Raw genomic sequence first — 14,091 nt, forward strand, 5'->3', positions numbered from 1 at the left:
AGGACAGCTTTTTTTCAAAAAATGTCCTGTGGAGCATCTAAACATGACATTTTTGAAAGAAGCTTTCAAAGTGGGTGCTCTTCCTGAAACAGGAAGGCTGTGTCTACACTAGCAAGTTCTTTTGAAAGATTTTTTGAAAGAATGGGTCTCTTTCGAAAGATCCCACGGAGTGTCTACACAAAACAAGTGTTCTTTCTCAAGTAAATTAAAAGTATGTGGTGCTCCTTTCAAAAACACTCTTCCTTTCTTGTTTCAAGATGAGGGCCTCCTTTTGAAAAGAAAATGTGTATATGATCTGTAGGCCCTTTTTTTTGAAAGAACAGCCCTCATGGGGACTGATTTTTCTATATGGCCGTTTCTACACAGGCCACTTCCTTTGGAAGTGGCACGCTAATACCGGGAGTGAAAGATGATAATAAGCTGCAGATGCAAAGTCCCTGCATCTCATTAGCATCATGTCACATGATTTGGAGTCCGGAAGACCGTTCTTCTGGACTCCAAAACACCGTGTAGAAAAGTGGCACTGGGGGAGCCTTCCAGAAGGATGTCCTCCTTCCAGAGGCCCCTTGTTCCCAAAAATTGTCAGGAAGAAGGGGCCTCAGGAAGAAGGACTTCCTTCTGGAACCCCCCTGCCCCGGGGACCGCACTTCTATACGGCATTTTGGAGTCTGGAAGAATGGTCTTCCAGACTCCAAATCACTTGACTTTATGCTAATGAGGCATGGGGAATTTGCATCTGGGTCTCATTAGCATCTTTTGCTCCCTGCATTAGCATGCCTGTGTAGAAATGGCCTACCCATCCTGTTCTTTTGAAAGAGTGGGGGCTGTGGGGACGCTTTCTTTTGAAAGATGTTCTTTCAGAAGAGATCTTCCAGAAGAGCTTCTTTCAGAAGATATCTGTAGTGTAGACGTAGCCAAAAGGAAGAGTGATTTTGAAAGGAGTGCTGCATTTTTTTGATTTGCGTTTGAAAGAGTATATTTTTGTGTGTAGATTCTCTGTGGGATCTTTCAAGAGAGCACCCTTCTTTTGAAAAATCTTTCTAAAGAACTTGCTAGTACAGACACAGCCTGTGTGAGCATAAAAGCTTGTCTCTTTCACCAATAGAAGTTTGTCCAATAAAAGATATGACCTCACCTCCTTATCTCTCTAATATCCTTGGATCAACATGGTTGCAACAATACTGCAAAGTTTAAACTCAGCCTTTTTATATAAAAACTCTTTCTTTGTCTAATGGTTTCTGGAAAAGCACATTTGAACCAGTATATGGAACCCACCCAACAGAATTTCTTTTAGTTCCTGGAGTCTTCAACACTCTCAGCTACAGCTGGTATCCACAGAAGCTGTGGCAACTTTTCCCTTTTCCTGGTGTTCCCTGTCATTCCTGGCCACCAGTGATACATAAACATATGCAAAATGGCCTCCCTTATGTTCTGCATACATCTGCAACATCTGCCACACTTTCACCAACAAAATTAGATGATGGGAGAAAGGAGTATACCAAATATAGGCTGTTGTGCCAGTTACCGTAATACCGCATGACAGTGTGATACAGTATGATACAGGGTGACAGCACTAATGTTCAGAACATGCTATTTTTCCTTCTTGAATCCGAGCAATTTGGATTCTGACATTGTGTGTTGGGGGTGATGGGAGGAGAATGTGAATGAGAATTGCTCTCTGAGTGGAAGTCCCTACATAGTTTGCATGAACATTAGAAAACAAGGATTACCTATGTGTTTTCCAATTATTACTTAATTTGGTAGACCACGGGCTAATGATGAGTCAACAGTGTTATGCTGTTGCAAAAAAAAAAAAAAAAAAGCACCACCACCAACAGCAACAAAGCAAACACATGATTCTGGCATGCATTCACAGGCATGTTGTGATTAAGATATGAGAAATTCTTCTGCTCTACTCTACACTGATTAGGCCTCCGTTGGAGTATTATGTCCAGTTTTTGGCACTGCATTTCAAGAAAGATGTGGAGAAATTGGAGAAGGTCAAGAGAAGGGCAATAAGAAGGATTGAAGGTCCAAAGAACATGAGCTACGAGGGAAGACTGAAAGAATTGGGCTTATTTAGAGAAAGAGATAACTGAGATAGAACATGCTAGTAGTTTGTAAGTACCTGAAAGAGTGTTACAAGCAAGTAGGATAAAAATAGTTCTCTTAGCCTCTGAGGTTAGGACAAGAACCAATAGGCTTAAATTGAAGCAAGGGAGGTTTAGGTGGGACATAGGAAACACTTCTTAACTGTGAAGGTGGTGAAACATTGGAATAAATTGCGTTGGGAGATTGTGGAATCTACATCACTGGAGATGTTCAAGAGTAAGTTTGATAGACATCTGTCGGGGTGGTCTAAATGGTACTTGGTCCTGTCATGAGGGCAGAGGACTGGACTTGATGAGGTCCCTTCCATTTCTAGTGTTCTGTGAGTCTATGATTTAGTGTACTCTGTGAAAGATTGTCTGCTTTTTGGTGTTGGATCCATCAAATATTGCTATACAGCAGTATCCAAATTTATATCCTATTACTTACACTTTTGACAACCATTTTGTGAAGTGATATATAAGATTCACAGGGACAGTTCAGTGAATACATTTCATTTTGCATGTGATACGTAGGCATCACCACAAGGCATACTGAAACTGTAATCACCAAAACTGAATTATCTTGTCAACAGTGTTCCTTAAGTGTTTGAAAACTTTGATATTTTTTGTGCTTTGGGTTGATGTTAGGGAATGAAAAGACATTCAATATTTTGAACTACACATCTCAGTTTCCAAGTGACATGCAATCTTTTAATCAGCAAAGCTATGTCTATACTTGCCCCTTCCTTTTGGAGGGGACATTTTAATGAGGCACTTTGGAACATGCTAATGAGGTGCTGACATGAATATGCAGTCCCTCATTGGCATAATGGTGGCTGCACGCAATTTGAAAGTGCCGCTTTTGGAAAGCATGCTACCTGTATAAGATGGGGTCTTTTTGAAAGGACCCCTGATTTCAAAAGCCCCTTCTTCCTAAAACCAAAGTGCCTCAGAGTAGGTGACTACTGTATGACTGTCTGGTTCAAGGCTCAATATATTTTATTTTATTATCACCACTTGAAGAAATAATTCTCTTGGTCAGCAGACCTCAAATTTATTTGATTACATACCTCCCCTTCTTTCTGTATGTAATTTATGCCCCCGCCACACAAGTGCATATGCTGATAAAAAAAATCAACATGCATCTCTTTCTACAACAGATAGGCATAGATTACAAAAGAGCTAATAAGAGCAAAAGCAACATTGCAATTGTGGTCAATGCTTACAATTAAGCAAATTGACTGAAGAATAGGTGACAATGATTTTGTACAATGCTATTCCAGTTTAACAAAAATCCATCATTACACACAGCACTGTCTAGAGTCAAATGCAGAGTGTCACCCAATTATTAATGTCTGGAGTAATCAGCTCTGATAGTTGCTCATTCCTGCATGTAAAATGTGCTCAGTAAAGTTTTGTTTTTGTTTTTTGTTTTTTTTCGGTTCCTAAAGCGTCTTATGACTTCCTCCCAAAAGCATTTTGAGCACCACAGAGCCTCTGCTCTCATTGTCTGAGAATGACTCTGGTAAGTGTCAACTGTGGGACCAACAAGTTTCATATAATTAAGAAATCAATGAGTCTTTAAGCCCTTTATCTTCCACCACATTCTGCTTAGTGAGATATCTAAGGCAATATGTGATCAGCTGAAGTCAAAGTACTGCAGATATCATCTTACTACTGACTTCTACTCTGAACGTTTTAGAAATATTTCTTACAGTATATTTATTAACAACTGTAGAAAACATGCTTTATTTCTGAAACATGGGCCGCATCTACATGTGCTGGCTACTTCGAAGTAGCCGCGCCAACTTCGAAATAGCGTCCGTCACGGCTACATGTGGCGGGCGCTATTTCGAAGTTGACATCGACGTAAGGCGGCGAGACGTCGAAGTCGCTACCCCCATCAGGCGATGGGAATAGCGCCCTACTTCGACGTTCAACGTCGAAGTAGGGAACGTGTAGTCATTGCGCGTCCCGCAACATCGAAATAGCGGGTTCTGCCATGGTGGCCATCAGCTGAGGGGTTGAGAGATGCTCTCTCCAGCCCCTGAGCTCAATGGTCGCCACGTGCAGCGGCCCCTTAAAGCTCTCCGCCCCCTGCCTTCCTGTGCAGGAAGCTGAGAGAGAGTGCAGGCGGCAGCCCAGCCACGCGGCCAGCCTGCACGCTCCTCTGCAGCCAGAACAGCCGCCCACCACTGTGATGGCCACCCCCCAGCTCCCAAAGTGCCCCCAGGGCACCCCCCCCAAGGGAAGCCAGGGCTCCCAGACCAGCAGCCAGGCTGGGAAGTGGCAGCGGGGCCCCTCCTGGATGGAGGCCCAGCTTCAGGACCTGCTGGGGCTCTGGAGTGAGGAGGAGGTGCTCCAGGTAATGGGGAGCAAGAGGCGGAACGCGGATGCGTTCGCTCGTCTGGCCGAGGGCCTGGCCACCTGGGGTCACCCTGCCACACTCCGGATCATGTATGCAATAAAGTGAAGGAGCTGCGGCAGGGTTACGCCCGGACCCGGGATGCGGCCGGCCGATCTGGGGCCGCCCCCGTCATTTGCCCCTTTTACAGGGAGCTCAGGCCCATCCTGGGCCCCTGGCACACCTCCTCCCCTCCGGCCACGCTTGATACATTGGCCGATGAGCCCCAGCAGGCCCCGGAGGTGAAGTCCGCCCCGGAGGTAAGCCCTGCACCCCGGGGGCCCCCCCAGGAGCCCACCCCTGGGTCACCAGAGGAGGAGGAGGAGGGGGAGTCCTCCTCCAGTGATGGGTGGCTGCGGAATATCTTGCCCTTGAGGAGCTCCAGCTGGGCGTCCGCCCACCGGCTGTCCCCCGACTGTGGGAGCAGACCATCAGGTATGTATCCCCCCCGGTGCACACCCCCGGGGTTGAGGGGCGGGGGTAACAGATATGACCAGGGCCCTCTACATGCCCAGATGACCATGGCCCCAAGGAGAGCAGTGGCATGCCCTCAGAAGAGTGCATCAGCCCCTGCCCCCCAGCACGACAGTGCCATGCCCCGTCCCCGGGGTTGGAGGGAGCGGAACCTAGTGTCCCCTGGGGGGGAGGGGGTGGGACACCCATCAGCAGCAGCAGCAGCATCTCCCAGGGACGGGGATGGGGAACCTGCAGCAGAGGGGTGGGGGGACAAGGGCCACGGCTCGGGGCCCACACTAACAGCTGTCTCCACACTTCTTCCCCCGCCCCGTGTTCAGCAGCTGCACCATCGGAAGGACTGGAGAGCACCGGCGAGGTGTCAGTGGTCCCGGAGAGCCCACCGGGGCCATCACTCCAGGCCAGCCCCTCGGCGGAGGACCGACCAGCCCCACGGCGGGGACGACAGCAGACCCAGCCCCACTCCTGGATGGCAACGGACCCCCAGCTGCTTGCCATCCACCATCGGCAGCTGGAGGTCACCGAGCAGTGTCTGCGGGTGGAGGAGCAGCACCTTGAACTGCAAGAGCGAGTGCTGGCCTGGCGCCAGGAGGCATGGGGGGCCTTCATGCGTACGTTCGAGCGTATCGCGGACTACCTGGCCTCCCCATGCTGCGCCGGCCGCCGCTCTGCCCACCCTGCCTGCTCCACCTGCTGCTCCACCCGCTGCTCCATCTGCTGCTCCATCTGCTATTGCACTGCCACCCACCACCGAGGGCCCTTCTGCCGAGGGGACCTGGGGCCAGCTGACACCCGCCGGCCTTATCTCCCGGTCCGCCCAGCCCCCAGCCAGCCCCGGCCAGGGCTGAGGCCAAGGCGTGTATCACGGCCGCCCACCCACAGCGCTGGACATTAGGGGGTGTGGGGCCCAGGACGTGCCACCCCCCTTTGTATATATTCCCCTCAGTTTTATATTCATTTCTAAATAGTTTCTATTAGACCCCTGTTGTTATGTTGTTGTTATGATGCTGATACCTGCCCCCCCATGTACATAGTTCTCCCCTTCTTGTCTTCCCATTTTTTTCTTTCATCTTTTCGGACTTATAATATATATATATATATATATATATATATATATATATGTGTGTGTGTAATATTTATTCGGCCTGTAAATAGTTACTTAAGATATTGATAAGGAGAGTTCAACATAGATCTGGATTTACAAACAAATGTCTGTTTTTATTTTCAAGAAAGGTTGGGGGGATGTGCTCGTGGGTGCTCTGTGGTGTGGGTGTAGGGGCAGGGAGTGTTGTGCAGGATGCGGGGGGGCAGTGGGGGGCCTGCCAGCGTTCAACCTGCGGCCTCATCAAAATGGGCCCACAGGGCCTCCCGGACCCGGGTCCCTTCGGGGTCCACCTGGCGACTGGGGGCACCGGGTGGCTGCGCATCGGCCCTGCCAGCCTCCACAGCCCAGCCCTGAAAGAAGGCCTCCCCCTTGCTCTCAACGAGGTTGTGGAGGGCGCTGCATGTGCCCACAATCTGGGGGATGTTGGTGGGGCCCGCATCCAGGCAGGTGAGGAGGCACCTCCAGTGCCCTTTGAAGCACCCAAATGTGCGCTCCACCACCTGGCGCGCATGGTTCAGGCTCAGGTTGAAGTGCTCCTGGCTGGCTGACAGGTGGTCCGTGTAAGGGTGTATGAGCCAGGGCCAGAGGGGGTATGCCGCATCTGCAATGACACAGAGGGGCATGGTGTTGTCCCCCACAGGGATCTCCCTCTGGGGGATGTAGGTCCCCACCTCCAGCCAGCGGCACAGGCCCGAGTTCCGGAATACCTGGGCGTCGTGGGTGCTGCCAGGCCAGCCAACATAAATGTCCAGGAAATGGCCTCAGCTCTCCACCAAGGCCTGGAGGACCACTGAGTGGTAACCCTTCCTGTTTAAGTAGCGTCCTCCGCTGTGCTCTGGGGCACGGATGGGGATGTGGGTCCCATCCAGAGCCCCGAAGCAATTGGGGAAGCCCAGGGTGGCAAACCCCGCGATGGCGGCATCCGGGTCCCCAAGCCTCACGAGCCTGTGGAGTAGCAGGGTGTTGATGGTGCGGACAACCTGCAGGGGAAGCACATGGGAGAGCACCAATGAGGGGTGTGCAGGGTGTGTGTGGCCCTCCCCTGCCAGGGCCCCCCTCCCTTCCCCTCCCCTCCCCTGCCAGGGCTGCCTCCCCCTCCCCTCGTGGGTCCTCTTACCTCCATGAGGACAGCCCCGACGGTGACCTTGCCGACACCAAACTGTTGCCCCACGGATCGGTAGCTGTCTGGAGTGGCTAGCTTCCAGACAGCGATGCCGACCCATTTCTCCACAGTGAGGGCATGCCACATGAAGGTGTCCTGGTGCCTCAGTGCGGGGGTGAGCCACTGGCATAGCTCCAGAAATGTCTGCCGGCTCATGCGAAAGTTCTGGAGCCAGCGGTCGTCGTCCCACTCTCCGAGCACCAGCCGCTCCCACCAGTCGGTGCTGGTGGGGTAGCTCCACAGCCGGCAGTGTATGAGGCGAGGGGGGGGCGGGGTGCTGCAGGGTTGGGGGTTGCGTCCTCCTCCCCTGCGGGCAGCTCCTCCTATGTGGCTAGGATGTGCTCAGCTGCCTCCTGCATGGCATGGAGCAGGGCGAGCACTGCTCCTACAGGGGCGGCTGGGTGGACCTCTGGCTGCTGCTGCTGCTGCTGCTGCTGGGAGTCCATGACTGTGTCGCTCGAGGTGTGTGTGCCTATGGCTCTGCAGACCGCGTGCTGTGCAGGCTGAGTGTGTCTGGGAGGGGCCCTTTAAGGGAGCTGTTGCCCCGGAAGCTGTTGCCCCGGAAGCGCTAGTCCGCCCTGTGACCCTGTCTGCAGCTGTTCCTGGCACCCTTATTTCGATGTGTGCTACTTTGGCATGTAGACGTTCCCTCGCAGCGCCTATTTCAATGTGGTGCTGCCCAACGTCGATGTTGAACATTGACGGCACCAGCCCTGGAGGACGTGTAGATGTTATTCATCGAAATAACTTATTTCGATGTCGCTACATTGAAATAAGCTATTTCGATGTAGCGTTCACATGTAGACGTAGCCATGGAGATATATATCTTATTGAACTGGAAGGGACCTCAAGATGTCATCAAGTCCAGTTCTCTGCACCACCTATCACCATCCCTGACAGATTTTTTTTTAATCTAACATGCCTAGACTCTTGAAAGACCACCTCAAGGACTGAGCTCACAACACTGACTTTACATGGCCAGGCTCTAACTACTGAGTTATCCCTTCCTGTTTTAGTGGCCTGCTTGTCATCTAAGCAATGAATAATTAAGAAATCTAACTAAAAGTGAGAATATGTCTAAAGTTTGAATCGTATTTTTTTATTGTTATTACAGGTTGAATCTCTCTAGTCCAGTGCCCTTGGGATCTGACAGGTACTGAATGAGAGAATTTGCCATACTAAGTGGGGGTCAATATTGTCCAGTGCATTACCAATATTTCCACTTCTTACTGGGCTCTTAGAAGACATTTAGGGGAAAATTAAGGCTAAATAACAACACAGAACACTAAGAAACATGACTGGTGGCTGTAAACAAACTTTATGGGACCAGGGAAAACTTGGCCACACTCATGATAAGCAGTCATCTGGATAACTAACATCATGCTGGATTAGAGAGGTTCAACCTGCTTTAAACATATAGGGGCAGGCTATGATACCATTTCTCAAATTGAATCCGATGTACCACATTTTACTCGGGACTGTACAGAGGTCTTATGAAAGATCAGGTCTCCATCATGACACAAAGTAAGAAGCAGTCCTTGTTGTAATGAGCATAGAATTATAAAACAAGTGAAATAGAAAGAGCGAACTGCACCTAGCTGACATGAATGAGAGTTTTGCCATTGACTTCACTGAGACCAAGATTTCACTCAAAGGGAGAGAGAAAGGAGGAAACAGATTGGAAGACTTTTGGGAACATTTGTCTTATATTGTTATATAGTGTCCAGAGCAAATGGCTTCAGAATCCTGTGCAACATCTGTATGTGTGTTTCATACGATAGGACTCAGGTGCCCCTTGAAGAGGTAGGTAATCAGCAGACTCAGAATATCCCAGTGGGAGAGAATGTGTTTACATAAGAGAAGAAGGAGGTTTTGAGGGCTCAGTGCTGATTCCATGAGTTGGGTAGTGGGCTGTGTGATCGCAGTTCTTAGGAGGTGGTACTAGATAGAGGACCTGTACTCTGGCAGTGTGCCTAGATACTCCAACATACATGTAGTTCATAGTCTATATTCAGACTCCAAAGAATTAAATCACACATACCGTGTCTACACTAGCCAAAAACTTTGAATGGCCATGGAAATGGCCATTTCAAAGTTTACTAATGAAGTGCTGAAATACATATTCAGCACCTCATTAGCATGCGTGCGGCCGCGGCACTTCGAAATTGACGTGTTTCGCCGCCGCACGGTTAGTCCAGACGGGGCTCCTTTTCGAAAGGACCTCGGCTACTTCGAAGTCCCCTTATTGCCATCTGCTCATAGGAATAAGGGGACTTCGAAGTAGCCGGCATCCTTTAGAAAAGAAGCCCCGTCTGGATGAGCTGCATCAATTTCGAAGTGCCACGGCCGCCCGCATGCTAATGAGGCACTGAATATGTATTTCAGTGCTTCATTAGTAAACTTCGAAATGGCCATTTGCATGGCCATTTCAAAGTTTTTGGCTGATGTAGACGCAGCCACAGAGATCTAAGATCAGGAGGTTTGTGAATAGCCAAAATTAGGCACCTGACCGGAGCTGTGAAAACCAATCAGGCTTTCTTGGATGTGAGAGATCAAGCAACCAGTTTGGAATATTGGCCACCACAATAGTACTCTCAGTTCATAAGGGTGTATTCTTTTCATAATTAGTACAAATAAAACTGTGCATGAGACTGACTTGAAACTTGCTCAGTCCTCAAGCTACTTTGGGTTTTGAGTCAGTTTTTCATCTTAAAAAGCTCAGAGCATTCACAGAAGGGTGGAACTTCATTGCATCTTTCTGACCTCTTATTCCAGCAACCTTCTTCTTTCATGAACACAAACCTCTCAGCATATCAGTAGAGACTGATTTGCCTCCAACTCCTGTGAGCCAAATCTGTAGGGCTGAGCAATGTTGACCTATCACATCATGAACCTTGGAGGGATTTGCACATCCTGAAATATAATGTTCAATTCACTGTGTTTAATTTTTTGAAAGACTTCTGTAATTATTTTTATAGGAGTTACTAAAATACACTCACAATATAGCCCTACATTTAATGGACCTATTTAAAAAAAACTTTACCTTGAATAGAAAATAACGATTCTTTAGATGAGATACGTTGTTTCATTTGAAATGTCAAGAGGTAAAGTGGGAAGCATACCAACATCATAATATCTAAATTAATTGTGCAATATCAGCACTATGTGGTATGATTGGCAGCACTGTAATGGAATATACAATCATCTAATGGAAAATTGAACAATATAAAAAGTAATGTTCGGCACCACCCTCTTTCTACCAGTTTTGCTATTTTTGATTGATTATGCCATTCTTTTCATTTGCTCAAATCAAGTTTACTTTTCTTTCTAAATGCAATAATACAATAATGGTTATTGTAATTAAGTCATTAAATCTGGGAGTCAATACTGATGGACCAACAGAAAGATCTTATGAACTGCATTGGCAGTTACATGGTTTAATATAAACCTTTGGTCCCAAAGTTATGAGTAATCAATTTTTATTGCAAAAAACTGGACTCGTGAAAACAAACTGGGCTCAATCTTGAGCTGGCATGATTGAGGCTAGCTGCATTTCAGTGCAGTTAGGCCAGTGTGCATCATCAGAAGATTATGGGTTTTAACAGAGTTTATGCTATTATATCAACTCTAAAACCTACAATCCTTAATATTCCAAAATTATTAAATAGGTCGCATAATATCATAATGATTTGTTTAAAAATAATGAGATTTAAAAAATATATGTCATGGATTTTTTTCTTCTGAATTTTGAACCTTCAGGATGCAATCAAGACTCATTTTCAAGCTTTTTACCACGTAGTTAGAAGAGGTAGCAATTTAATTTTTATTTTTAAATGAAAGCTGATAATCTCATTTAATAATTTGCCCCTAGGAGTTGGGGCTTCATAGCAAGCATCAAATATTATGAAACTTGTGATAAAAATGCAATAGTTATCAATGTTGCTGTTATTCAACAACTGAAAAGAAAAAGGATCATCACCACCACTTAGGCTACGTAAAATGATACCTTTACAGAAAACGTACTAGGACTTCATAAGGATTTTCTAACTGATCATAAAAAATGTACCAACACTCACATAGTGGAAACAAAACAAAAAGCAGTCAAGTAGCACTTTAAAGACTAGCAAAATGGTTTATTAGGTGAGCTTTTGTGGGACAGACCCACTTCTTCAGACCATAGCCAGACCAGAACAGTCATACAGCAGAGCCCATGTCAGGTAACTCCCACAGGAGTAACCATGATAGTTACAAGATCAAAGGCACATTCTCACACACTGACACCAGCATTATATATGCTATTGTGTACCAACAATGCCCTGACACGATGTACATTGGACAGACTGAGAAAAACCTTTGCCAAAAAATAAATGGACACAGAGCAGACATCAACAAGCTCAGTACATGTAAGCTGGCCAATGAACACTTCACTGGAGTTGGCCATTCTGTTAAAGGCCTGAGAATTTGTGTCCTGGAACATAGAGAATTTAAAAACAGATTAGAGTGAAATTTCTGAGTTAGATTCAACACATTAATGTGTGGTATGAACAGAGACATCAAGTATCTCACACATTACAAGGACGGCTTCTCTTCCTTTGATACTCATAATTATCTCAGACTGTACAATTAATATCCTCAGCTCTCACCCCCTTCCTTCAATCCCATTTGATTTGTCAGTTTTTATTGCACTATTTTTTATCCTCTGTAATTATAAATGTCAGTCTGTATTAAAAAAGAAATTGATCTGAAGAAGTGGGTCTGTCCCACAAAAGCTCATCACTGAATAAATCATTTTGTCACTCTTTAAAGTGCTACATTTCTGTTGCTTTGTTTTGTTGAAGTACAGACTAACACAGCTTTCTTTCTGTTACTTTTCCACAGAAGGTGATTCCTGTCTAGCTTCAGGCTGCAGCTCAAGAAGACATTCATGCTATCCTTATATGGGTGGGCACAGCTAAAAAGAAGCAGAGATATGGGTGAACAGGTCTCAGCACAGATTAACAACACGCAGTTACTGAAGATCCTCAGTGACCTTATAGAGATCACACTGAAGCCTGTGCCACCACTTTTGTGTTGTTATTCTAGTGCAAGAAGAGCTGGCATGGGTCTACTAAGTTCCAGACTCTGATGGACACACATTTCCCCAATGTTATACACAGATTTTCACTCCAAAGCTGGATGATCTGTCTCATTTAGAGTCAGCATCATTCTACACCTGTGCACAAGAATGTAATAAATGGATGCTGTGAAAATCTCAGCCTTTCCCCTTTTTCCACTCGTCACTCAAATTTTTTTCCTTGCGTTATTCCATTTTGACCTGTGAAGCCAATGGGCATTACTCACGTGGGTAGCTGCTTACTTGTGGAAATCAAAGATTTACAGCTGGTTTCTAATAGCATCGTTTCTGGAGTGTTTCAATCCAGACCTTTGGTACAAACAGAAAAATAATGACTGGAAGAATAATAGGATATGCCATGTTCTCTCCCCTTGATCCCAAAAACATTTTCATTTTCTTTATTCTTGTCTCACTGAGCAGTTTTCATGTTGTTGAGTACATTTTTTGAGGTTGAGTACTGGTCCAAAGGGAACACACTTCTTAACAAGCATCGCACGTCACTGCTTAGAAGTAAAACAAAGATAGCAGCCTCAACCCCATCCAATATACCTATATCTGTAGTAGTATGTTTCTGCCAGCCTCTGCAGCAGAATGTATCAAGATGAAGAGTGGTAGAAAAAATGAACATTTTCTGATCCATTGCACAGTTTTTCATATTTGCAGTGTTCTGGTCCCCAATTATCTCTTGGGCAAAAGACAGATTGGCTACTACTGTGATTCTCTCTTTTCTGTAGACTAACACGGCTATCTCTCTGTCTCTCTTTTCTCTATCCATGCTTCCATGTGTTGAAGGTACTCTGCAGGATCACCTTTTACATTTACTTTACAATCATTCTGAGATGAGACACTACAAATGAAATTAAATCACTGTACCTTTCCCAAAGCTTTCATGGTTTAGTGCAATGATACTAGCCTCTCAACTAAAGATGACTAGAAATCAAAATTCAACTCCCCACCCCCTCAGGTTACTGCTTGAATTAAAAAGTGAAGAGCATGACATCATGGTCATATTCACACGAGCAAGATCTTTTGAAATATTTTTCGAAAGCAGGGGGCTCTTTCCAAATATCCATCAGAGCATCTGCACACAAAACATATTCTTTCAAAACTAAATTCTTCCTTTCAAAAGCACTCTTCTACTCCCATTTCAGGAAAAGTGTCTTCTTTTGAAAGCTTCTTTCAAAAGAAAGCATATGTAGATGCTTCACAGAACCTTTTGTTTAAAAAGAGCAGTCCTCATAGCACCTGTTTTTTCAATCCCTAGCTCATTCCTTCAAAAGAGGTCGTGGCTGTGTGGATATTTTCTTTTCAAAGAGCAGTTCACACTTTTGATCCCCCCCTTTCTTTGTGTGTGTGTGTGTGCGTGTGCACGTGTGGACACACTCTTTCAAAAGAAGTACTTTCAGGAGATGTTCTGGAAGGTCTTCTTTCAAAAGATTGCCCTAGCGTAGATGTAGCCCATAGGTTTGTACATGGTAAGGCTGACAGACCTAGGATTGCTAGCACTAGGGATGGAACCTGCAAGCATAGGGGCTAAATCCCTGCACTCTACCACATTAGCTAAAGCTTAGCTGGCTCTCAGCCAAGGCTGTTGAGTAGAGACTTAACTCACCCCAGATGAGGTCGCAGTGCCTCCGGGCACTACACATTGTAGGACTAGAAAGTGTCCACTATAATTATTTAATATGACTTCTTGTCTAAAACCGGTCATAGGACATCTATGAACTAATTCTTGTTTGAACT

The sequence above is a fragment of the Carettochelys insculpta genome, chromosome 1 (genome assembly GCF_033958435.1).
Source record: "Carettochelys insculpta isolate YL-2023 chromosome 1, ASM3395843v1, whole genome shotgun sequence".
NCBI lineage: Eukaryota > Metazoa > Chordata > Testudines > Carettochelyidae > Carettochelys > Carettochelys insculpta.